Source organism: Leucoraja erinacea, chromosome 14 (assembly GCF_028641065.1).
Source record: "Leucoraja erinacea ecotype New England chromosome 14, Leri_hhj_1, whole genome shotgun sequence".
In the NCBI taxonomy this organism is placed as follows: domain Eukaryota; kingdom Metazoa; phylum Chordata; class Chondrichthyes; order Rajiformes; family Rajidae; genus Leucoraja; species Leucoraja erinaceus.
The window spans coordinates 50,001,938-50,028,420 of NC_073390.1; the positions used below are offsets into that span (position 1 = coordinate 50,001,938).

General features: G+C 45.2%; 1 long non-coding RNA gene across 2 annotated transcripts; it reads right to left on the bottom strand.

Annotated features, from left to right (window-relative positions):
* Positions 1 to 15,885: 15,885 nt before the first annotated feature.
* On the bottom strand, positions 15,886 to 26,288 carry LOC129703712 (uncharacterized). 2 transcript variants are annotated; one of them, XR_008724608.1, is made up of 3 exons: positions 26,109 to 26,288; positions 25,153 to 25,238; positions 15,886 to 20,955 (listed from the first exon to the last, which is right to left on the bottom strand). It is a non-coding gene; the product is annotated as an uncharacterized LOC129703712 (long non-coding RNA). The 2 variants fall into 2 exon arrangements; XR_008724607.1 differs by having other exon boundaries at positions 15,887 to 20,955; positions 26,113 to 26,288.
* Positions 26,289 to 26,483: the final 195 nt, after the last annotated feature.

Consider the following 26,483-nt stretch of genomic DNA (forward strand, 5'->3'; position numbering starts at 1 on the left):
GGCGATGAAAGGCCCTGTGAATGGGCCGATTGAAGCCCGACGATTCAAGGAGGACGAAGCTGCTGTTGCCGAAGTTTGGAGTCGGTCACCAACCAGGCCAATTGCCAATGATACCGGCCATAGGGGCCACGGCCAAAACTTTGCTTGTGTGTGCATGCGCGCGCGTGCATGTGCCCGCCTTGAAATTGTTTCCCCCCATGTTTTAACAGCGATTTCCATGCCGGGTTGCAGTAGGGGATTTCAACTTTCCCAATATAGCACAAAGGGATTAGATGGGGTGCAATTCCTCAAAAGTGGAACTAGAAGGGGAGGGGGGAAGGCGGGGAGTGGAGGAGGGGAGAGGAGTTTTGGGGAGGGTGGAGGAGGGGAGAGGGGGTGGAGGAGGGGAGTGGAGGAGGAGAGGGCCGGGGGCAAAGGAAGGGAATGGGGAGGTGGAAGGTTCAAAGGTTATTTTATTGGTCACATACACCTAGGTGTAGTAAAATGCTTCTTGCCATGCAGCACATAAAGAAAGAATACAGACATAACAGTAATAAAGACATTTAAACATAAAAACATCCCCCCACAATGGTTCCCATTATGAGGGAAGGCACAATGTCCAGTCCCCATCCCCAGTTCACCCATAGTTGGGCTTATTGAGGCCTCCACAGTTGCCTCCACGGAGGCCCGATGTTCCAGGCCGTTCTCGCCGGTGATGGTGCTCCAGCGCCGCGAGAATCCTCACAGCGGCATGGGACACCTGGAACAGCTGCTTCCATACTGGAGATGGAGCTCCACAACTGATGATCTCGCTGATTTTTTTTACCATTTTGAAATGTTTTGTTTATTACTGAAAAAGTGGCGAAATAATCAACCAAATTATCTAATTTTCAAAGCACTATCTTCACGAGGAACAACCCTACAGGAATATCTAACAATTTCCCCGTTAGGGCAAATTTTGGAGTAGGAAAAATGAGTTAAACGTATATTCGCGAATTAGAATGTGAACGAACGTTCGAACACGAGAGTTTTAATAGTTACTAGACCAGGTGCAGACCCGTTGGGTCTGTTCCCCCAACGTGTGATTGCGGGGGGGGGATGGTGGTGGGGGGGAGGGGTGGTGGGCAGCATGCGTCGTCACACACACTAATGACCCCCCCTGCACATAAGCTAACTAACCCCCTTGGCGCGTCTAGAGAGGGTGGGGGCGTAGAGAGTGGGGGTAGAGAGTGAGGGCAGAGAGAGAATGGGGAGAGACAGAGAGAAAGGGGCAGAGAGAGAGACCCAGGGAGAGGGGGGTGGAGGGGAGGAAGAGAGGGAGGGTGGGTGAGAGATGGGAGGAGAGAGATGGGAGGAGAGGGAGGGGCAACAGAGGGGGGCTGAGTGGGGTGGAAGGGAATGGGGGGGGAGAAGGGAAGGGGGGGAGAGGTGGAAGGAAGGGGTAGGGGTGGAGGGGAGAGGGGAAGGGGGTTTTAGGGGAGGGAGGGTGGGGGAGGGGCAGGGGGGGGGGGAGAGGAAGGGGAGATAGAGGGGGAGAGAGAAAGAGAGTGAGAGGAGAGAGAGGGCAAAGAGATGATCTGGCAGGCTGGGATGTGGGGCCGGGCAGGGCCAGGAAGCAGGTAGGCCAGGTGCAACGGCATTGTGACGTCAGCAGCTGGGCACACACACACACACACACACACAGCGGGTCCGATCTAAGCTGGCAAGGAAGAATTTTTTTTTTTTAAACTGTTTTTGAAATTAAAAGTTAATGTTAAAAATTAATGATGTTGTGAAAACTAATTAAATTAAATTATATGAAAAAAAATGAAATCAACAACCTGGCACGCTGGGGGGGAGGGGGTGGGCAGGGCCACGAGGCAGTTGGGGGGTGGCAGGGCCGGGCGGGGCCAGGAGGGAGTTGGACCAGGTGCAAAGGCATTGTGAGATCAGCAGCTGTGCAACCTTAATATTTTTTTTAAATGTCAGTTTGGTTAGAAATTTTAGTAAATATCTCTGGAAATAATTGACCAAATTTATAGAGGTTTGAATTTTTGAAATCATAAGGAAATCTTTTACCAGAAGATGTAAAAAATTCAGTTCTTGTAACGTCAGCAGCTGGGCAGCGGTCAGATTTTAAAAAAGGTCAGATTGGTCAATTGTAATTAAAAAAAGTCAGGAAAATAATGTTCCAAATGTACAGAGGAGTGGATTTCTAAAATCACAAGGAAAATCTCTACTGAAATATGTAAAAATGTTCCAGTTTCGGCATCTGGTTTTCGAGGAAATACGTTTAAAATTACAACAGCTGGTCATTACTCACAATTGCTCAATCAGTGAAGTTATCAACCTTCAGATAAGTCGAGTGGCTGTGTTGATTAACGTACCGGCGGGTAAGGCTCTAAACGGGGTCAAGCTATAATCTCTGGCAGAGATTTAGCTTCTTCAGTTCCTATTCCACGGAACCAATCTTCAGTTCCACTTCTACGGAACCAGTTCTTCAGGCAGTAATCTCTCACAGAGATTCAGTCCAATCTTCTGTCCCTCTTCTATGGGACCAATCTTCTACTTCCTGGACGTAAAGTAGTTTTCGACTCTAATTATAGTGACAATGTTAAAGTAAAGTTTTTACAACGTATCAAGGATTTTTTGATAGTCGCTCATGTGCTGACTATGGGTCAGAAGGTAATCCTGCGCATTCCACAAGCTCTCCACAAGATTTTCATGCTGTCGAAAGTTAAGTATTCCAGAAACATGATTGATAGTTTCTTTCTTATGGTAGTACAAACAGTAAAATCACTCCTAAAACTTCTAGTATAAGTAAATCATCTTCCAGCATATATACGTTTGAATCACACTCATGATCATGTCGTGATCATAATCGTGTGATGATATTACTTAATAGTAGGATTAAACGAGTACTTACCAGTATGAAGTTTGATCTGTATTTTATGAGGAGTTACGGTGAGGTATTACGTGAAGAACCCAGCTCTACTGCGCATGCGGCATACTTCGAAGCAGCGGTGTGAAATCACAGGATAGACACAATATTTGAAGTAAGATAGTAAAGATCACGAGACATCAGTTTATTAGTTTGATCTATATAATGAGGGTGGGAGCGGCGGGCACGTAATACCTCACCGTAACTCCTCATAAAATACAGATCAAACTTCATACTGGTAAGTACTCGTTTAATCCTACTATTTTACTTCGGAGTCACGTGAGTGATTCCGTGAAGACTTCAAAGGTCTGTGATTTCAAACCGTGTAACAGTTTTTATTTCACTCACTGCCGAAGTTTATGAGGGAGGAAGTGTTATCGTAATCAACCAGTGGATCTGCTTTCAAAAGAAACAGAAAGGTATTTGTTAACAATAACAACATAAAGAGCTCCTCTGAGCTTAAATTAATATTGCAGTTTGTAATATTCTCCTGCAATTAAATCAGGTTTATCAACGGTTTATAATAAAAAATGTTCTGAACGTCGTTCCCTTGACCATCCTGCTGTATTGAAAATGTGGTCAACCGGGATGTCCATTCGTTCAGCCGCTGATACCAATGCTGCCCTAGTGGAATGGGATTAAATGTATTATTATCTATTCCGGCAGCTTTCAGTACCTGTTTGAGCCACCTTGGAGTGGTTTGGCTCGTACCCCGTCTGGGTTACTGTGGTTGACCCATAGGCTTTCCTCTCCCTCTAAGATTGTGGGTTGTGTCTATATATAGTAGTAGATGGGTCACCACACTCAACCTGGACTCTGGTGGGTAGGCCCGGAACCCCACCAGTGAATTGGGCGTTCCTGGTCCATATAGCCATATAACGACTACAGCATGGAAAACACAGGCGATCTCGACCCTACTAGTTCGTGCCGAACTCATAATCTCGCCTAATCCCAAATACCTGCGAGTTAGATTTTACCAGACCTAAATATGAACGTGATGCGTCTGGGGTAATCACCATGTATCTAGTCTAGTTTATGGAGTGACCGGACTCTGCGAGCGTGTACGAGAGCCATAAGCATGAGCGTTTTTTAACATAGATTAAGCAAGCTGAGGGATCTGGCTGGTGCCATTCTCTGAGATATGTCAATATCACACCAATATCCCATACATGGGTATATACCTGGGTGTTTGGGGCTTATATTATAGTTGCCCTTCATAAGTTTACCTTCAGTGGATGGGATCCCATGCTCTGCTGTCATGCTGTTTTAGATAAGCAGATAAGGCGCTTCATGCTGTATTTACGGCATTGTAACTCACCTTTTGGTCATGGTGTAGATGTTCCAGGAACTCCAATACGTCAGTGGTTGAATAATTCGGTATGTTGTCCCTGCGTCGTGGCAGTATTTTACCCATGTTAGCTTTTAGTGACTGTTCGCAGGGATGCCGACATGGTGGTCCCTTGGATAATCCCAGTCCCTGGTAAGGTCTATTCAAACCCTGCACCCAGGAGTTTGATGTTTCCCTGGCATGGGTGGCTTGTGACTGATACTGGGTTGAGTCAGCAACCATGGTCCACTAGGGAAATCCATAGGTGACTCGCCCACCGTGTCGTGATGAACTGGGAACCATGGCTGTGTAGGCCGGTCGGGCACGTTCAATATCTCGGAGACTCCCATCTGTATTCCGAAGTGCCCGTCTGATGAGGCAGAAGGGAGGAAGGCAAAGCAGAAATTCCCCCTTCCAGCGTGTAGGCATCTATCGCTGCTGCCTCTAATCTGGTTCCCAAGTCACATACATAGGTTACTGGTGATTCCTTCTTGCGCAACCAAATTGATATCTGGCTTTCAAACTGCGCTTAATACCTTTAGCAGATATTTTGGGTTTAACATCTATTCAATGTAATCATAAATTTTACCCCGTGACCTGGTGTCTCCCACTGTGTTCTAGCTTCCTAGGACATAGGCAGCTGATAGTTAAAATGTCTTTTGACACACCATTGCCAGATTTGTTTGACCAATTTGATGCACAACAATGATTATTATGCTCCCCATATGGTTGATATAAGCCACCACCATAGTATTATCAATCCGTAACCACATATGTACGTGCTGCATTTGAAATGCATATGTTTTTTAGCCCAATAGGCGCTCACCAATCCCAAGTAGTTGATGCCCGGTATGTGTAGTAACGATGTTTGTGAATTGGTCCATCTGTTACCTGTGCTGGATATGGAGTTTAGTTGCTCCCCAGCCTAAAGTATTGGCATCGGTTTTTAATGACCAAATTGGGATTGGTGATGATAATAGGGCTGAAAACTATGCCAAATAGATGTCTACCCACCACCTTAGTTGTGATATAGCTTCAGTGGGTACATTCATGATTTGATTATAGTGACCCAAGTACCTTGGCAAAGTAACAGTCATATGAACGGAATTATTATTGAAGCCCAGATAATCCTTGGTAGTTAACGCTTCAATACTGGTTTATCTGGGCGTGGGATAAACCTCAGAGCTTTAGGGAGCTGTTTCGTAGCTAGAACTGCTGCCACAGCTAATTCCTTTGTTTCCCCTAATATGAGGATATCATCCAATATATGCCATGATTATGCTTGTTCTCTTAATATTTTCATGGCCGTTTTAATATTTATAATAGTTTTAGGGCAGAGGTTAGACCATAGGGACTGCTCTATGCTCCCATGGTTGCCCTAACCGGGATATCCATTATCCAGGTAAAATTTTTAGGTATCTATAATGATCCTAGTGTATGGGTATAAGATAGTTAGCATCTTCCATATCAATGCTCCCCTTAGGTATCCTTGGGAGATCAGATGCCTGGCAGTGACAAAAACCCATCTCCATCTTAAAGTGTATATATACTCAACAGATTTATTTAGTGATATTAGGTCAATGATGATGCTACATTCACCATCTTTTGTAGTTTCCAATGGTTCATGTTTACTCCCATGATCCGTTTAGTAATGAGCCTTTCTAGTTCAGCTTGACCTTCTCACTTCTCTTTTCTTAGAGGGAGAAAGTGCCCTTTGGGCGCATTGCTGAACTGGCGGTAATATGCCCAATTTGAATTCGTTTTTATCCTCTAATACTGTTGAGTATATTTTAGTTATTTGTGACAGCATCCCATGCTTTATTAACAAGTGTAAATGCCCCCCCCCCCCCCCCCCCCCCCCCGCAGTTAGTAGAACACCCTTGTTTAGTGTAAACTGGGAGGAACCAGACTACCTACCTCCATGTTTGTTGTTTTTTCATGAAGGCGTAGTTTGCTGGTATGCTGGTGCTGTCGGTGGGGCGGCGCATCTTCCCACGGCTCCGCTCTGGGCCCCGTCTAAAAAGAACTTTGGGGGTAATGTGAAGCGGTCGCCAGGCTTTCACCAGTCCTTGTTTGATATCGCTGGTGGATGCCGAGGGGTGCTGCCAGCTGGGTGTTGGATGCGATGTCCTGCTCGTTCCATGGCCTGCCTTCATGAGGCGCACAGGTTTAGCTGCCTCTCTTCCCGCAGCAGCGGTTTGCATAGCCCCATATATTTGGGGTTGCGGGCAGGTCTATATGCACCATTGTTCAGTTGAGTATCCCAAATTTGGGAACATCTTAGGCGTCAGCACCCTGGTAGTGCAATGGGATAGTCTCATCCTGGGAGAGTATAATCCGTGGAAAAAACGAGCAAAGGCGGTAACATCTTGACCCTTCTGTAGAATTCGCTGCTTGTCTGCGAGTCTGCTGACCCAGCTGCCTGCGGATTTGCCTCTGGAAAGGCCTGCTCCTGCAGGGCTTTGTTGGGAAGATGGTCGCGTGGAGGAGCCATGTAGTGGCTCACGACACCCAGTAGCTCTTCCTGATCCTGCTCCCCTGGCATACTGCTGTTCTTGTCCGCCTGCCCAGCATTTAAGCCAGCCCAGCCCTGGCCTCCTTAGCTAGCCTCAAAAGAGGGAGCAAAAGGGTGTGCTATAAATTGGAGGAGGCTTAGCTCAAACTCCGCTGTTGCATCAATCCCTCGTCAAGGGAGATGGCTAGTGCAATAGCACTGGGGTAGGAGTCAGCTCCCTTGGCATTCAGCCAGTGCCCCTTGTTCCTGGAGGTGAATTCCATGACCTCCTCTGGCTTGGGGAGACAGACATACTTATTTTTGCCTTCTCCAACCTGTTCCAGTTTTGGAGGAAGTTGGCTCCTGTAGAACCTGTTAAATTGGGAAGATTTTTCTCTTACCTGTATGTAGAGGCTGTCTGCCGTTTTCCAGGCGGCATTGTAGCGGTTCCCGGGCGGCGATTCTCCTTGTCAGGAGTCTGCAGGGCTGCCGGTCGGGTTTTTTAAACTTCCCGCCGGTCCGCTGCTGTTCACCAAACAGCTGTTCAGCGGACCGGCATCAGCGCAGCTCCCTGTAGCGGTCCGCAGCGTTTGCGGTCCGGGTAGCGCCTTTTCCCCGTCCACTGTCGGCTCCACGCTGGAGTCGAAACGGGGCCGCTCACCATGCCTCTCTACTTTGCTCCCCCTGGAGCAAAAACCACAAGGCCCGATTAAGGTAAGTACTTACCTCTCGTCCTTGGATGCGGGAGCTGCCGACTCCCGCTGGCCGCGTTCTGCACAGCTGTGCGTAATGCCGCATGCGCAGTAGAGCTGGGTTCTTCACGGAATCACTCACGTGACTCCGAAGTAAAATTGTATGATATTTACTTCATTGTACCCATTCATGTTACTGTCAACCTTATGAATTTTCTCAATTTCTTGGGACATGTGGGTAGCAAGGTCAGTGATATTGGTAGTCTCATCGGGGATATAAGTGCAACACTGGCCATTATAAAGTGCAATGCCCATAAAAGTGGCCACAACAAAGTCTCCCGGGGGAATGTCCCAACTGACATTATTGCCCACACAGCAGTTTACGAATTCTGCACATTAGAACCAGAAATTCTAGTAGACATAACGGCTCTTTCAGACAAAGGAATGTAAAGTTAATTAATTATGTTGTTAGGATTGTTGAGAATTGTAAAGAAACACAAACAATGTGCTTCAATTTGGTTTCTATGTAAAACAAAAATCAAGAATAAATCATACAAATATAGAAAATGTAAATCAAGAGTAAATCATGCAAATATAAATAATAGGATGGATATTATCCATGAGCGCCTATCCAACTCCCCAGCTAAGACAATATTAGATTCATGCCAATTTATCATAGTTCAATGTGACAATGTAAAACAGTTCATAATGCTAACCTCTACCGACACAAAGCAATATTACCCTTGAAGATGGATGATGCAAAAGATGGCACCTATTGTTGAGATAACAATCACAAAATATAAATTCCTCCTTTAATAATCTCTCCTGTATTCATTTAAGTTGCATATCAAATTCCATGCGTGCCTCAGTATCAGTCCCCCTTTGTTATCTCCCCCCTCCCCCCAATGCTGTTTGTCATACTTTGTAGCAGCACCTAGTGGTGGGGCTGGTAAGTCAGAACCCTCATCATTGATCGGCAGTCACATGACCGCGGGGCTTCGTTCACGGACATTTAGTTATTTATTAGCACTCCTCCACATCGACAGGAGCTGTGTCTGTTAGCTGGACTAAGGGCAAAATTTTACGAGTTTCTGTTTGTATTTGTCAATAAAAAAACATTTCATTCAACCTGCCTGGTCTCATTGCAGTGGTGACCCCGACGATCCGAACGTTTTTCGGGTCTGATAATGAACGCCGCTGAAAACCTTGACGCCAACCCCTCCCAGCAGAATGCGGTTTCCCCTAAATTGCCCATTTTCTGGGCGGTCCCGCGTCATGTGTAGTTTCAACAGATCGCCAAATCAGCCAGATCGTCACGGATTCCACCCAGTATTTCTACGTGGTTGGCACGCTCAATCAGGAAACTGGCACCCATTTGCTCCCTTACCTCCAGAATCCGCCCGCTGATAACAAATACAAGGGCCTCAAGGCGCTGCTGCTGCATACTTCCGGGCTCAGCCGCCACGATCGCCTGCACATGGACGGCCTCGGTGACCATAAGCCGTCGGTGCTGATGAGCAAAATGCTGTCGCTCATGGACGGTCATAGTCTCCTGTTCAAGTAGGCTTTCCTGGAGCAGATGCCAGATGACATCCATTTGTTCCTCGCCGCGTGCGACTTCACTGTCCCCCTGCAACTCGCCAAGCGGGCGGACAAACTGTGACTCGCTAAGCAGCAGGATGGCCCTTCCATTAGCCGGGTGTCCGCGGCTCCACAACGGCCCCGACGGTCCGTTCCACCATCAACCGACAGAGCCGCGCCGCAACCGACCACCGCGGATCACGGGGATGCGGAGGCCCGACGATGCCACACTCCCTGCTCGCATCTGGGAAAGGCCTTGGCCGATCACCAGTGGAGGCTATCGCAGTCGGCCAGAAACACCGACTCTACATCTGGGACCGCCATTTCGGGCTCAGATTCCTAATGGACACTGGTGCCGGGCTCAGCAACTTACCTCCATCTGGGGTTGATACCTGTTCTGGTAAGTGAGGCCCCACCCTGAACACCGTCAAAGGCAGCACCATCCACACATATGGCACTCGCACTGTTCCTTTATTAATTTTATGTCGCTCATAACATATAATCAGATCCTTATGACTAGAGCTGAAACACAACATCCACTTAATTTGGGAATACGAGTTCCCTGTCAACTCTTGACTGTCAGAGTCACCACAAATCCTCAGCCTACTTCCTCAGAGTGGAAAATAGCATAATGCAACCCTGAACGAGGAATTGCTCCGCTGTCCTCCGAGTGAAATCACCTGTCTCAGTCGCCAGTGTGCGCAACACACTCTCTTCGACTAGCCACTCAATCAGGAATACTTGTATTGCGAGCCTATAGATTATTATATATATATATTTTCTATTCACAACATGAACCTGTAGGTCAGCTAAAAAATACTACATGCCAGACCGGCTTTCTGCTGATAGCTACCTATCCCAGAGAGGATGGCCATGATGTTTCCAACGAACTGGCAACTCTACGAACTGAGCTGAAAGAATTAAGCATGTGTTGAGGGAAACCTCAAACTACCTCACTCTACTGAGCAGCCAGATAACCTCAATCACAGATGTTGAGGCAGTGCTTCCCTGGTCAATATGTTCCATATGGCCAGCCAGTTCCAAGATGGTCTACCCTGAATCAGGGTAGCCAAGCTGTTCCTACTTGGGACTTACAGAGGTTGCTATGCAAGGCACCCTGCCAATGTCTCTGCATCAACCTGACTTCTCCAGAGACAGTGAAAGGTACGAGACAGCCCATGCTGCCAATAAATCCAAACCTGGGCAAACAGACTGCTCCATTTCGGGGTTCTATGGAGGTTAATAAGAGACCTTACCTGCAGCGTCTCTGAGCCCAGGTTGACCTGCTTATTGGAGCTTCAGCAAAGTTCCATTGCAGACCCTGTCTGACCACATCTTCAGCCCCACGCTTGCCAAACAGCTTGTTTTCCGGACCTCAAAAGCGATATTGCTGTGCAAGGCTTGCCTGCCAGCATTTCTGAGCCCAATGGGACAGACTACTTCTTCGGCCTACAGCCTCTTTAGAGCCTTGCTGGAGCTATACTGTGCAGGTCACGCTACCAGTTATTCTCAACCTGGTTTGACAGGCCGCTCCTTCAACTCCTTCTGCACCTTCGGAGCCTAGCAGAGCTCACTGAACAGCCCACACCTTCCATAACTCCTAGCCTGCCTCGACAGCTATTCTTGTGGTCTTCTGCCTTTGCTGGAGATGACTGTGCAGAACGTGCTGCCAGTATCCCCCAGTCTGGATCGACAGGTTGTTCCTTTGCCCAGCTGCTCCTTCGGAACCTTAGCGGCTCAGTGGATAGGTCACGCCTGCCATTACTGCAAACCTGGTTCAACAAGCTGTTCTTGCAAGGCCAGCTAATGACTCCCGACTGCTCCTTTCTAGCTTCAACGACATTTCCTGCTCCTTGAATACAGGGTGAATATCCACCGGGAACACTGGAGCTTCACCCACATGGAATGGTATTCCACCCCCGCAGCCTTAAATTCCCCCTGCAAGTCTTCAACCTGCTAAATAAGTCCTCTCTGAAGAGATACTATGCAGGCTGCACGTTACTGGCCCTGTAAAAATGAGCCATTTTGGGAATTATCTCATGCCTTATAACATCTTGCGAAGGCAATAGCCCAACTGTGTATTGCAGAGAATATAAATCGTTTGATTCATAACGCTTGGTTTACTACAACATAACACTGATTAGTCCAAAGTAACCCAACCTGTAACCAACTAGTTTGTGTAATAAAACTTGGTCATGACCCTGTCCTTGGCTGAAAATTCAAGACATATTCATGAAGTCTCCAATTAACACTTTAGTGTGTACATAGGAACAGGGGTGATTCACTGAGTTTTTGAAAGACAGGTGATCATAGCTACTCCATGCATTAAATAGATTTACTCAATTTTGCTTTGTATTTCTAGTTGCCCTTATCTGAAAGAATCTATCATGCCCTTGAAAGTTTCAATTCACCTTGAATTGACAATCCTATGGTAGACCAGATTTTATGAAGCAGAAACAGGACTTTGCCCTGGGTTGGTCCATGCTTTTGATTTAATGTGATGGTGTACCCGTTACAATACTCTATTAGCAAGTAAAATGGAGGCAGGGTGGAGTGTGTTACTGAGTATACAGCAAATGGCATATTCTACTGCAATGAAAGTCAATTTACTCAGAAGGCAGTGTTTATTTGAAGGACAAATAAACACACTTACTATCAAACCTTCACCAATCCCTCAAGAGTCAAGAGTATTTAAATGTCATGTTCTGAAATAGAACAATGAGATTTGTACTTGCAGCAGAATAACTGGTCTTTAAACACAGTAGTCAATATAATAAAAACAATCAAAAAAAGTTCCATAAATTAAAGAAAAGACAATATTAATGCAAAATATTATCCTGTTAGAAGCAGGTTAATTTCTCGATTCAGGGCTTCAGCAGAAATCCGACTTTGATTCACATGGAGAGTTGCTTTAAACAGACACACATTATATACACATACTCAAAAACGCACAACAGAGGATGTACTTCCTACGGCAGCTGAGGAAGCACAATCTGCCACAGGCAATGATGGTCCAATTCTACACGGCCATCGTAGAGTCTGTTTCGCCTTCTCCATCATGGTCTGGTTTCGCTTAGCCACCAAGCACCAAGCACGGAGCCTGCAGCGAATCATCCGATCAGCAGAGAAGATTATTGGCTGTAACCTTCCCTCGATTGATGAACTGTACACTGCAAGGGCCAGGAAACGAGCGGGCAAGATCATCTCTGACCCCTCTCACTCTGGCCCCAAACTCTTTGAGTCATTTCCCTCTGGAAGGCGACTCCGGATTGTCAAAGCTGCCACAGCCAGACATAAAAGCAGTTTTTATCCATGAGTAGTTGCTCTACCCAACAGCCAAAAATCTGTAGCCTCCCTTTGACCTGAGATTTTGTTGGTTCACATGCTTGATCAATGGTGTTTTATCATTAATGTTTTATTATTATTAATGTTTAGTGTTTTCTGAGCCATCCGTAACTGTCACTGTATGTCATGTTGTTACTTGTGCACGGAGCACCAAGGTAAATTCCTTGTATGCGAATACTTGGCCAATAAACTTACTTACTTACATATCTCCAAAGGACACAAAGTGCTGGAGTAAATCAGTGGGTCAGGCAGCATCCTTGGAGAACATGGATAGGTGACATTTCAGGTCAGGACCCATCTTCAGACACGACACAAAATCTATCCACGTTCTCCAGAGATGCTGCCTTAACCGCTGAGTTACTCCAGTACTTTGTGTGCTTTTCATAAATCAGCATCTGCGCTTCCTTGTATTTACACATATCTCCAATGTACTTAATGATTATTGAGTGCTCTGTCAACACTCCCACCAGCCTGTGCATGCTCCTATTCCCAGAAGATATCAGTAAATTGAGAATACTTGCCTCTAAACTATATCCATTAATTCACTTATACAATTACAGTAACATAGCCATTGGGCTTGATTAATAGTTAAATTAACTAATCACTCTAATCTGTCTGGACTATGTGCAGTATCAGACTTCCAATCCCTTTAACAATGGGAATGTTTTTTTTACTTTATCTATCTGATCAACACCTTTTATAATTGTAAACATCTGCATTTATTCACTGGGATATTCTGTACTCACTGGAGCCAATGCAGCCATTCATTAAAATGCAACTCCAAGAAACCTCTACCTACTACGTTACGACATTACGATCGCAATGTTTATGAAACGTTTAGACAGGTACACAAATTGGACAGGTTTAGAGGGATATGGGCCAACGACAGGTAGGTAGGACTAGTGTAGCTGGGACATGTTGGTCGGTATGGGCAAGTTTGGCCTTAGGGCCAGTTTCCATGCTGTAAGGCTCTATGAGTAAACAAAAGGCTGGAGTAACTCAGGCATCGCTGGAGCGAATGGATAACAACATTTAAAGTGGAGGAGGATCCCAACCTATAACATTGTCTCCATAGATGCTGTCTGACCTACTGACCTATTTTTGTCTTTAGCCAAGGATTCCAGCATCTGCATTAACTTGTTTCTCACAATGTAGCCATTTAAATCCAGGTATGATTCTGTTGAATCAGCACCATATCCCTTTCATGCGAATACCCAGTTGCGCAGTGCCTGGATAAGAACACTTATTCCTTGTGCATTATTATTTAAGGTCATAAGGTGAGAAGAACAGAATTAGGTCAACCGGCTCATCAAGTGTACTCTGCCATTCAATCATGGCTGGTTGATCTCTTTCCCCAAACCCTATTCTCCTGCCTTTTCCCCATACCCCTCACACCCGCACTAATCAAGAATCTATCTAATTCTGCCTTAAAAATATGATCTGGCTTGCACAGCCTTCTGTGGCAATGAATTCCACAGGTTCACCACCCAATGATGAAATAAATTCCTCATCATCTCCTTCCGAAAGGAAGGTTCTTTATTTCTGCACATTCACTCTATATAGGCATTTCACTACTTGTATTGCTCCCTTCCCTTTGAATTCCCCAGACTATTTGAAATGAAAATAACATTTCATTAGTCTTTTTCATTATTATATTTTACATCCACTTTCTTTAGGAAATGTTTGCAGAGAGGCACTTAAATCTCTAAGCTCATCTACAGATCTTAGGTTGTGCACTGCGATACAGCTGGTAGAGCTGCTGCCTCACACTGCTAGCGACCGAGGTTCGAACCTGACCTGGAGTGCTGTCTCTGTGGAGTTTGCACGTTCTTCTGTGACTGAGTGGGTTTCCTCCAGGTGATCCGGTTTCCTCCCACATCAAGATGTTTGGGTTTGTATGTTAATTGGCCTCTGCAAATTGCCCAAATGTGTAGGAAGTAGATGGGAAAGTTGGATCACATAGAACTAGTGAAAACGGGTGATTTATGGTCAGTATGGCCTGTTTTCATGCTGTATCTCCAACGGGCGATTAATCCTTTAGCAATAGAAATGGGGTTTTTTTTTTTGTATCTATCTTATCAACACCCTTTACAGTTGTAAATATTTGCATTTATCCACTGGAATCTCCTGTATCAATGGTCTAATGGGCCTGGACTCAGGTGGCTGAGGGGCCGATCTTTCAATCAAATATGACATAATTTAGACTATGGATATACTTTGTATCTAGTGAATAAATTAATGGCAATTGATGGTTCAATGATTCAATGATATTCTATTGTCACGTGTACCTGAGTACTGTAAATTCTTTGTTTTTTAGTTTCTCAAATTTAAACTATTTGCATACAATGCGGTAAAATCACACTGCAGACCTCACCTAAACAGTACACAAAACGTCGCCGCATTGCTGGTACGGACGAAGTTTCAAAAAAATTCTCAGTATAGTCTTATCTTCACGAAGCGATGAATCAGTCCTGCTGCTGCACATAGTTATTTGCGGCCCGCCTGGTGCCTCTCTTTTCTGGGCAAACCCTGCCGCGTCCCCTCTCCAGACCCCCTCTCTGGGTCATTCTCTATTCTTGTCAACCCCCCCCTCCCCTCCTCCTGGGTCCCCTCTTTGCTTTTCCTCAGTGGGCTCAAAGAATCAACTGAATCCCGGGTCTATGTTTATTTAATATTCCACGTCACTACATTTTCTCACCATTGAGAAGCAACTTTGATTTTTTTTCCCCGTCTAGGTTAGTTTAGTTTAGAGCTAATTCGCAGAAACAGGCCCTTCTGCCCGCTGAGTCCGCCTCAACCTGCGACCCCCGTATACTAGCACTATCCTGCACAACAGGGCAATTTTACCGAATCTAATGAACCTGGAATTTAGGATGAGAGGGGATCTTATCCACTATGGACGCCTCATTGATGGCAGCCTCTGCCTAGTCTGTCTGTTTTTTTTAGTCAGTTTTAAAAGATTGTTTTGGAGATTTCTTTAGCTTTTCTATGTGGGGGGGGGGGGGGGGGTCGGGTAAGGGGGAAACCGTTTCCCAGTCACTTCCTGGCGAGGAAGCGACTATTCTCCGAGTCGCGTCCTCGTCCCCCCCTCCTCACGGCCTACCACCTGGGTTGGAGCTGCCTTTCCTGCTGGGGACCCGGACCAGAACTTCAGCAGTGGAGGCGCAGTGCTGGATACATCGCAGAGCGGGCGGTTGGTTACCTGGATCGCAGTTGAAGCTCCGGAGTGTTGGGCCTGTTGCTTTAATATTGGAGCTGTGGTTCGTAGAGCTTCCAGTGCTGGCGGTGCTGACTTCAACATCGCAGAGTCCTGGGGCCCTTTGCCGAAGGCTGCCAGCGTTGAATCTCCGCCCAGCGCGGCCTGTGGACTCCGGTAGGAGGTGACTGACTCGGATGTCCAAGCAGCTGAGGATGTCCTCCAGTCCCGACGTCGGACTTCCATCACCCTGGTGAGCGTGCCTGAACCCCCCCCCCCCCGACCACGGGAGGACAACAGACTGAATTTTGGAGCCTTCCCTCAGTGAGAAACTTTGATCCCGCTGCGTGGGGATATCTGTGTTAAAGTCTATCGTGTTCTGTGCTCTTTATTATTTGTATGGCTGTATGGTGACCACACATTTCACTGTACCAATCAGTACATGTGACAAATAAATGTATCTTGCATCGTGTTATAGAAATATATAAAGGACTGGACAAGCAAGATACAGGAAAAATGTTCCCAATGTTGGGGGCGTCCAGAACCAGGGTTCACAGTTTAAGAATAAGGGGTAGGCCATTTAGGACTGAGATGCAGAAGGGGGAGTTGTGAATCTGTGGAATTCTCTGCCACAGATGGCAGTGGAAGCCAATTCCCTGGATGTTTTCAAGAGTTAGATTTAGTTCTTAGTGCTAAAGTAATCAAGGGATAGTGGGGAAAAAGCAGGTACGGGGTACTGATTTTAGATAATCAGCCATGATCATTTTGAATGGTGGAGCCTGCTCAAAAATTCGAATAGACTACTCCTGCACCTAAGTTTCTATTTTTAATCTGCAAACCTGTATGTCTTCGTAATGTGGGATGAAATCGGAACACCCGGAGAAAACCCATGCGGTTACGGGGAGAACATCCAAACTCCGTACAGACACCACCCATGGTCAGAATCAAACCCAGGTCTCTGGTGCTGTCAGGAGCCAACTTACCTTTGTGCCACCCCTTCTTCATCTCATTTGGCTTCCAATTTAGTATTGTTCACCAACTAAGATTTATTCTCACCAGGTTTAGTTCATCATGCAAGGTCTTGGCTTATGTTCCCAACATAAAGTATTCATAGTACAACTCAGTTTTATGGTCCAATTTCCACATCCTACCAATTTACTGTCTGTGTAACAAGACCATTGTCAACTTTGTGAAGCTATAATTTATGAGAAAAAAATCAAACCGCAAACTGTCTTCAGTAACTTTTCAAGAACATGCACATATCATACCATCTCCCAAGTAATCAACTCTATACTTACATTATTTTTCCCCAGCATCTTATCAGCAAAGTGACTCACTAACCTTCATGTATTTCGGCTAGCTGTGATATCAGCAAACAAATCTGTGGAATATGATTCAATAGTGATAAATTTAGTTGAAATATTAAAAATTGACACTTCAAGTTGGTGAATTAGTGTTGGACGTGCCCAAATCCACTCTTCAGTTGGCAATGAAGATAGACACAAAATGCTGGAGCAACTCAGCAGGACAGGCAGCATCTCTGGAGAGACAGAATGGATGACATTTTGGATTGAGACCCTTCATCAGACTGAGCGTCAGGGGAGAGGGGAACTGTAGCTATGGAAAGGTACACAGTGAATGTAAGATGTGAAAACGACAGGTCAAAGCAGACGATGATCAAGGAAAGGGTCATTGTTGGCTGCGGGGGAGTAGTTAATGAGGCATACAAACAGTAAAATTATTCAGGACAGTGAAACTAGTCATGGAACTACGGTGCTTTGGGAGGGATGTGTAGAGAGAGGGAAAGCAAGGGCCCATTCTTTCTCTCCAAGGATGCTGCCTGCCCCGCTGAGTTACTCCATCATTTTGTGTCTATCTTTGGTGTACACCAGCATCTGCAGTTCCTTCCTACACACCTTTGGTCAGATTTGGCGGCAGCTTAATATTCAGTGTGGACTAACAAAGGATTCGGTTTGTGCTGATAGTTTTGCCAATAAATAGTTCAGCATGTTTGTGGAACCGCCATCTACCGGAGGTGTTGGGAGGAGCATGGAGGGAGGAGACCAACGCTATTAAAGTGCGCTGAGGTTGCAAACTGATCCATTTGGAAAGGTAGCTGTGGAGGAAGAGAAGTCGCTTGAGCAGCTGACAACTGCATTTTATCGAAGGATTACAAACTGTAAGTCAGCGTTTTTAAAAAAAAGTTTTAATGAGAAGCAATGTACATACATCTTAATCATAATATGCGACATACTACGTTTCTTGTACAACTTATTTTTTAACTTTAACCTATAATAGAAAAAGAGAAAAGAAAAAAGAGAAAGAAGATAAGTGAGGATAGTAGTGAAGTGTAGTCCGCAGTAGTTGGCGGTAAGTGAATGATAATTGTTAAGTAGACTGCGTGCTTGAAAATGTGAAAAGAAAAGAAGAAAAAAAAGGCCCCACAGAAAAGGGAGGCCTTAAGAAATGAAAAAGAAAATAAGTAAAGAATCTAAAAAAGGTAAGGCTAAGCAAGAAGGAAAGGGAATGTGCCTAATTCCTAACGATTCACACCCATCACCTAGTTCTAAAAGAGTTACTTTCCAGGGTTGTGTTGCACCATATTACACCTGTAACAAATCAATGAAATCAATGAAAGGTGACCATATTCTTAAGAATTGCTCGTTTTCCTGCTAGAACAAGTCTCATTTCCTCAAGATGTAGTATTTCCGACATATTTGTAATCCACTAAATCCATCTGGTCCTAGTGTTTTACCGTTCTTCAAAGACTTTATTGACTCATTAATTGTAATTTGAGCTCCTAATTCTTCCTGTTCCATCACATTAAGTTTTGGGAGATTATATTTTTCCAAAAAGTTTGTGATTTTGACATTATCTATTGATGCTTTTGATGTATATAAATTTTGGTAGAATTGAGCAAATCTTTTGTTAATCTCTTTGGGTAGTATTATCAATTCCCCTTTATCTGACCTAATTTTAGAAATTGTATGTTCCTTTTCCCGTTTTTTCATTTGTCGTGCCAAGAGTTTATGTGGCTTGTCGCCGAATTCAATATTTTCCTGCTTTGTAATTTAGAATAGTCTAATGATTCTTTCAGATAAGATTCTATTTAATTTAAATTTCAATATTAATACCTTATTATGTTTATCCCTAGTTGGGTCTTTGGTGTTGTCCAAGTCAAATTGTCCAATTGTTTCTTCCCTGTTCCATTTTATTTTTTTTATTTTGAAACGCTTGATATGAAATTACCGATCCTCTGATAAATGCCTTAAACGATTCCCATAATAATGAGGGTGATATACCTGGTGTATCATTAGTCTCAAAGAAAAATTCCATCTGTTTTCTTAGCTATGCACAACCCTGCGGGTTGTTTACAATATGGGGAATAAATCTCCAGAACAAATTTTTATTGGTCATTCCTTCTATTATTAAGAAGAAAGTTAACGGCGCATGATCTGAAATTATACTACTATGGTATTTTGGATTTGATGTAAATGGAATTAATTTTGTATCTACTAAAAAGTAATCAATTCGTGAGTAGGTTTTATGAGTAGAAAGAATATTCCCTTCCAGCTGGATTTGCAATCCTCCATACATCTGTTATAATTGTGTTTTTTATGTACGTATTTAAGAGTTCACTAGATTTAGATTTAATGTTTAATCTTTTTTGTTGTGTTGATTTATCCAAATAATTGTCAAGAACGCAATTGAAATCTACTCCAAATATTACACTTTGATAATTAATCTCTGAGATTAAGTTCAAAATTTTGTTAAAGAATTGAGGTTTATCAAAGTTTGGCGCATAAATATTTACTAAGGTAACTGCGGTCGAGTTTATCTCTCCCGTAACTGACATACCTCCCATCTTTGTCTATTATTTTATTCTTTAGTTTAAATGGTGTTCCTTTTCGAATTATGATTGCTGTACCTCTAGATTTAGTACTATACTACACTAAGTGGGACCCGTTGGGTCCCATGTTCACACGGGAGGGCTGGTCCCCCGACGCAATATTCCACCTCTCCACCAATTCCAATATTGGTGGCCAGTTGGGGGGGCTTTCTGGAGCGTTGGTATGGTTTCTTGTGGTGGCAGCTCAGTCCCTCAAGCCTGATCTGCTGGCAGCTCACTCACGGCTGGTGGGCTGGCAGTTGACATGGCTATTCCTTGAAATTCCATCTCAAGCAGGGTGCAAGGCCACCAAATTCAAGTGCAGTTTCTTACCACTTCAAGCAGGGTGCAAGGCCTCCAAATTCAAGTGCAGTTTCCAACCACTTCAAGCAGGGTGCAAGGCCTCTGAATTCAAGTGCAGTTTTATACCACTTCAAGCAGGGTGCAAGGCCACCAAATTCGTGCAGTTTCATTCCACATCAAGCAGGAAGCAAGGCCACCAAATTCAAGTGTAGTTTCATTCCATTTCAAGCAGGGTGCAAGGCCACCAAATTCAAATGCAGCTTCATACCATTTCATGCAGGGTGAAACCACCATAAAACCACACAAAACACCAAACTCAGTTCAGTAGACATTCAGTGTGTTCAGTTGATTCACAGCTCAGAGTCGTGACCTCTCCCTGCCCCATCATGCAGAGACTGAGCCATACCCATACTTCCGGGTTTTATAACCCCTCCCCCTCCCACCAGAAAAGGTGTGGCCTTCATGGCGTGATTGACAGGAGAGAGATTCTCAAAAAGCACCCAAGCCACCATTTTCAACAAGTAGTGCCTTTCAACTTCAAGCCAAAGCACCCAAGCCACCATTTGCAGAAAGTAGTGTCTTTCAACTTCAAGCCAAAGCACCCAACACACCATTTGCAGTAGGTAGTGCCTTTTAACTTCAAGCTAAAGCACCCAAGCCACCATTTGCAGTAAGTAGTGCCTTTCAACTTCAAGCCAAAGCACCCAAGCCACCATTTGCAGTAGGTAGTGCCTTTTAACTTCAAGCTAAAGCACCCAAACAACCATTTGCATGCAGTGCATTTTTACTTCAAACCATATTTTCATTTTCAAACCACATTAAGGGGACACAGTTGAGTAGACATGTTGAGTTATTCAGAGCTCAGAGAGACGTGACCCTTTGGCTTCATCCATCTTGCAGAGACTGAGTGAGGCACACCACTTCCTGGTTTTATAGTTCCTCCCCCTAGCAGGGGCAGCAGAGAGAATGGTGATTTTTTAAAAAACATTAATATCTCTCTGATTTGTCATCGATGGGGAAAATCCTCCAGTCCAGGAAGGCTGAGGGAGGCTCTGAGCGAGGTGACCAAAGATGACGGCCATAGGTGGCGGCGTTCTCTCGAAAATCGCAGCACAGTGGGCCAAATGCGGTAAAGATCAGACTTTTAGTAATATAGATGAGGATTGGTATGTCTGACCGATCCAATTGGTCCTCAGCCTTATCTGCGCTTGTAATTTCAAGTGTGTTTCCTGTAAAAAAATTATATCGGCAGTGAATGACTTTAATTGTGCCAAGATCTTACCCCTTTTGACTGGGTCATTCATACCCCTTACGTTCCAGCTTCAGATTGGAAGGGGTTAAGCAAAAGTACATTCTTGGCTGTCTGCCAATTACCTCATGTTTAAATCAATTCCCTTCCATCTAATTTCAACTCTGTATAGAGCATTTCATAAATTACGTTTCCAAATCAGTTACACCCATATTAGTATATTATTATAGAATTTACTTAAATCTTTGAAAACAAATCTCGTTTCTTTGATCCACCTCTGAAGGATAGTCCCTGATAGTCTCACTATCTTATCCTAAACTTTAAAACTTGTTAATGACTATATTCTCTTAAAAATATCTTCCAGTAATACAGTTGTATTTATTGCAATTTTACTATGATCTGTCAAACAGGGTCTTTTCTATTAGACCTCAATTGCGGCTCCTTCGGATTAGACTGTTACATATCCTATCTTTTTTTTTATCAGGCAAGTTGAATCCCTTTTGAAGTAAACATTTGGAGGTGAATGTCTAGGGTATGCCAGTCCAGTCTCTCTTGCCATCTTAAACAAGGCTATCCTTAAATTCAAATGAGTTACATCAAAAATCAAAATTACTCAGCTTTTCTCTCAACCATTTTGTCCAGTTTCCCCAAGGTATTCTGCTGTTCTTTTTTCATCCTCTTCATCTCATCAGACATTTCCTTCATCATGGTTTCCATTTCTTTCATAGCTGAGCTGAATGATTTCTTGTCTGGGTCAATGAAGACACACGCTGCATTCTTTTTCCACCCTTGCAATTTCTGCCGATAAATCAGTCTCAACTTTATCAATATGTCCTTTAAAAGTACTGATTTCTTCGATAATCTCGAGCTTCCTACACTGCGTATTCAGGGTCAAGCTTTCGTCTAGGGTGCCATCTCAGCGTGTAGGAGCTAGCAAATTCATTTATTAAAAGTTTTTTTATCTAGATTCCTCAAATTCTCACTTTTACAGTTTTTTCAGCCCTTTCTGCAACTTCATAAGAGCTGTGGGTCTACTCAGGACTTTCTGATGTTGTTTTATGCGTTATTCTCCAGCAGGGGGTACCTGACCTCAATTGCGCCCTTGTAGGAGGGGTCTGTGGGATTCTATCTTGTGCATTTAAGAGTATCAGTAAGCCCCGTTATCAGCGGGAATTCTGATAACTCCTCTTACACGATAAGAACAGCTCCAGTAATTATTTACTGTCTTCCAGCTCGTCTTTTTTATCGCTTTAAAGCATTCTTCGGGAGCAGAGGTAAATGCTGCGCCTCTCACCACTCCATGACGCCACCAGCGTTTTAGATTTTAAAAAAATTTAATAGCATTTCTTAGTCATTTTGTCCAGTTTTTCCCCAAGGTATTCTGCTGTTCTTGTTTTCATCCTCTTGAATTCAATTAGGAGGCATTTAATTCAAAGAAGTTTCCTTTCAGTGGAATAGCTTAGCAGAACAGTTCGATAGTGTTTAACAGTTCACAGCTTCCACTGGAGACTCAGTCCCTGCTGTTTGCGGATGTATAAATCATTGAAGATTATTCATAAGCTTTAATTAGTCAAGAAAGCATTTATAGCATTTACCATCTACTCCAGCGGTGTCAAACACACGTGTCACAGGCCAGATTGCGCAAAATGCGACTTCATGCAGGCCGGATCAGTTGTGTGCGAATGAACACATGCGCGCATGCTCCCAGATTTTGTCGCCTTCGTTTTTTCAACCTGCTCTCGTGTGTCTCAGTCTCTGCTATAACTACAAAGTGTTTCACTTCATGAATTTTATTTCTTATGAAGATTGCCTAGCAAACATTACTTTTATGATTGGTATTAACTTACAGTCGTAGGCTACAAGAAAGTTGTAGCCTACGAAAGATTCAAGATCCAGCTGGCTAACGGTACCGTGTTTTTTTTGCGATCTTGTTTTTGGTCTCTTGTCATGTTTTAGTTTTTTTGTTTATTTTAAGAGTATGTGTGGGTGGGGTGGGAGAAAGCGGGAATTCTGATAACTCCTCTTACACGGGATGCGACTTTTTCCAGTAATTATTTACTGTCCCCCAGCTCGTCTTTTTTATCGCCTAGTTAAAGCATTCTGGCGGCAGCGGAGCTGTGGGCAGCGGCGGCGGAGACCTGACCGGGCTGGAGCCATGACGCCAGCAGCAGCAGTTAGCGTTTTAGATTTTGACCCGGCTGGAGCTGTTAATTAGCGGATGGCTTGGCGGGGTTGATACCTGGCTCGGCCCTGGCTTGTGTTTCATTCTTTGCAGCGCAGAATTACTCGGCCCTGGAGCTGTGGCGGGGCGGCAGCGAAGACCTTACCGGCAGTGGAATGTGGCGGCGGCGGGCAGCGGAGAGTTGGAATAGGCCCTGGAGCTGTTCACAGAATCCACTGGAGACCTGACTCGGTCCCTTCCTGTTGGCGGATGTAAAACTATTGCGATTATTCATAAGCTCGGCCCTAGTCAAGAAAGGCGGCGGCGGCGGGCATCTACTGGCTCGGCGGCTGTGGCGGCGGCGGTGGGCGGCGGCGGCAGCGGAGACCTGACTCGGCCTCTGAGCTGTGGCGAGGCAGCGACCACCCGCGGAGTTCGAACCGTCGCCTCGGCGCAGAGGGAGAACATAGAGGGAAGAGCCAGAGACTTTAAGTTTTTGCCTTCCACCACAGTGAGGAGGTGATTGGTGAACTCACTGTGGTGGATGTTAAATTTGTGTTGACTATGTGTTTTGTCATTTTTTTAAAATTATATGTATGACTGCAGGGAAACAGAATTTCGTTCAGACCGAATGGTCTGAATGACAATAAACGAATCTAATCTAATCTAAGTTGTGATGAGAGAGAGAAAATAACAATGCTATTTTGGCTAAGCTTGTTTTGGGAGCCACACACTTTCCATTGAGCCCGTCCCACTTAGGCGATTTCTTCAACTAGGCTGGTGCCACATGGTCGCAGGGTCACGCCTGTATGGTTGTGAGTAGTCTCCTCAAGTCGCCTAAGGAGGCATTACGTTTTTCTGGTCACCGCTGGATTATGAAATGTTCAAAACGTTTCGCCGTCTGTGGGCTTGACGTGGCTTGTCTTCTCCTTTCGTAGGTTGTCGCCAGGATGACACAGGTTGTCGCCAAGTGACGTTGGTTGTCGCCAGGTGCTGACCGGTGAATTCGATTGGCGACTACCTACGTCAACTGGCGACAGGTACTGGCTACTGAATTATCTTCAGTTGTCTTCAGTTGGCGCCGAACATTGGCCATGCAGACATCAAGATTGAAAATATTGTGAATTATCGCATTTGTTCACTGCATTTTATCAACAGTAAGGCATTCTTTGTGTTTTCTCCTGATTCCTTTGGTATCTAAAAAGTTTTAGAAGTGATAAATCTGGCTGTAAAATCGCCTATGGTTCTCAAGTGGATTTTTATATGCAAAAAGAAAATGCTTCTGAAGCTAAATTTAACAGAATTTTTTTTTTTTTTTTTAAATCGCAAACTATATGTGGGTTTTGAATTACTTTTTACTGAGATACAAGCCAAGAAATGGAATAATTGTTAGTAGTTAATTGCACATAATCCAACTTAGTAAATTGACAACATCTTTAAAAGGGAGTAGGTGTTTAAGCTGTCAGGACATTTTACTATTCGCCAAATAATACATTTCAATTTTTCTTGCACAATTATTTACGACAAAAAGGTTAAGTTCTACACGGGTTTACCAACGTTTTTGATGCCATTTTGATGCTGGTCTTCAATTATGTTAAGGCCAAGCTCCCCACTAGACATTGACTAACACATTTTCAGTAGTTGCTGATCATCTTGATGAAGCTCTTGCAATGCCTCATGAAGACCTTGCGTATTGATTCCTTGTTAGTGATTCCACAATATCGCGCATATTCAATGCTGGGATTGATGTCCTTTACGGCACATCCAAGTTTGGATATATTGGATATGTCCAAAGAGAGGTTCTGTGGAAGACCATGCCCATGCAATTTCGGCAGACATTTGGAAAGCGTGTGGTAGTGATTATAGATTGCAAAGTTGTTTGCCAACCGCCAAAAAAACACTACATAGAAGATTATAGATTGCTTTGAAGTATTTTGTGATAGATACTGCGACAATTGAACAGATGCTCGGACAGAAGACACGCCCGCTGCACTGGCAGTCATAGTAAGTGCTTACCTGAAGTTCTCCTCTTGTACTCCAGAAGGCATTGCGTGGCTGCAGTATGGGTCAGGGGTCGTGACCTCACCTGTCGTGCAAGGGCCCTATAGTCAGAAACTGAATGAATCACAATATTATGACACTCAATATTTCATAATGCATTTTGCTTACATCTGGCAGTGCATCGAACAGTGTAATTCATTTTTCACTTGCTGCTTGCAGAAACCTGACATCTCTTGGCTTTAACCAGCCTGTCAGCATCAGGGACCAGTTTCTGGGAAGTTGTGATTTTCATGTCATTTAGATGTCTGTGTGGCAGCTGCAAGCGCAGTTTGGATTTGTTAATGTTCTTTATGGAGAGGTGTCTGGTCGGAATGAGTGTCTGGCCTGGGAGGGGAGGGGGAGTGTGGTCTGGGGGATGTCTGGCGGGGAGGTATCCGGTCTGAGGTGTGTCTAGTCTGGGGGACGTCTAGTTTGGGGGGGAGTAGGATGTCTACACTGGGGGGGGGGGGGGGTGTATGGAATGGGGGGGATCTGGTCAGGGGGGTGTCTGGTCTGGGGAATGTCTAGTTTGGGGGGGGGGGATGTCTACTCTGGGGGGGAGGGGTGGCTGGAATGGGGGGGGGTGTCTGGTCGGGGGGGGGGGGTGTCTGGTCTGGGGGGGGAGGTGTGTCTGGAATGGGAAGGGGTGTCTGGTCGGGGGGGGGGGGGGGTGTCTGGAATGGGGGGGGGGGTGTCTGGTCTAGGTGGGGGAGGTGTGTCTGGGGGGGGGGTGTCTGGTCGGGGGGGGGGTGTCTGGGGGGGGAGGTGTGTCTGGTCTGGGGGGGGGGAGGTGTCTGGTCAGGGGGGGGGGTGTCTGGTCAGGGGGGGGGGGGAGAGGTGTGTCTGGAATGGGGGGGTGTCTGGTCTTGAAGGGGGTGTCTGGTCTGAGGGGCAGCACATCGGGTGGTTGCCAAACCTAAGTGACGCCTCACCTACCGGCAGGCGTGGTCCGGAGGGACACTGCGCTCCGCCCTGAAGGTGGGGAGCGGCCGCCATCAGCGCAGTGATGAGACAGCCGTCGATGGGAGCGTCCATGGCGGGGCGGGGCGCGCGCCCAACTGCCAGCGCGATTCAAACGGCGCGACGCGGCCTCGCGCTCCCCCTCCCACACGCGCAGTGGCCCCGCACGACGCCACCTCGCGCACGCGCAGTGGTTGCCACCCGCGGGAACGCGCCCCGGGGGCCGCTCGAGGCGCCGCTGCCCGCTTCAAGTGAACGGTTTAATTAATTGTCAAATGCCCATTCTCACATCTGGCATGCTGCCTGGCCCGCTGAGCAGCATATTTGCGTCTATCTTCGGTGTACAG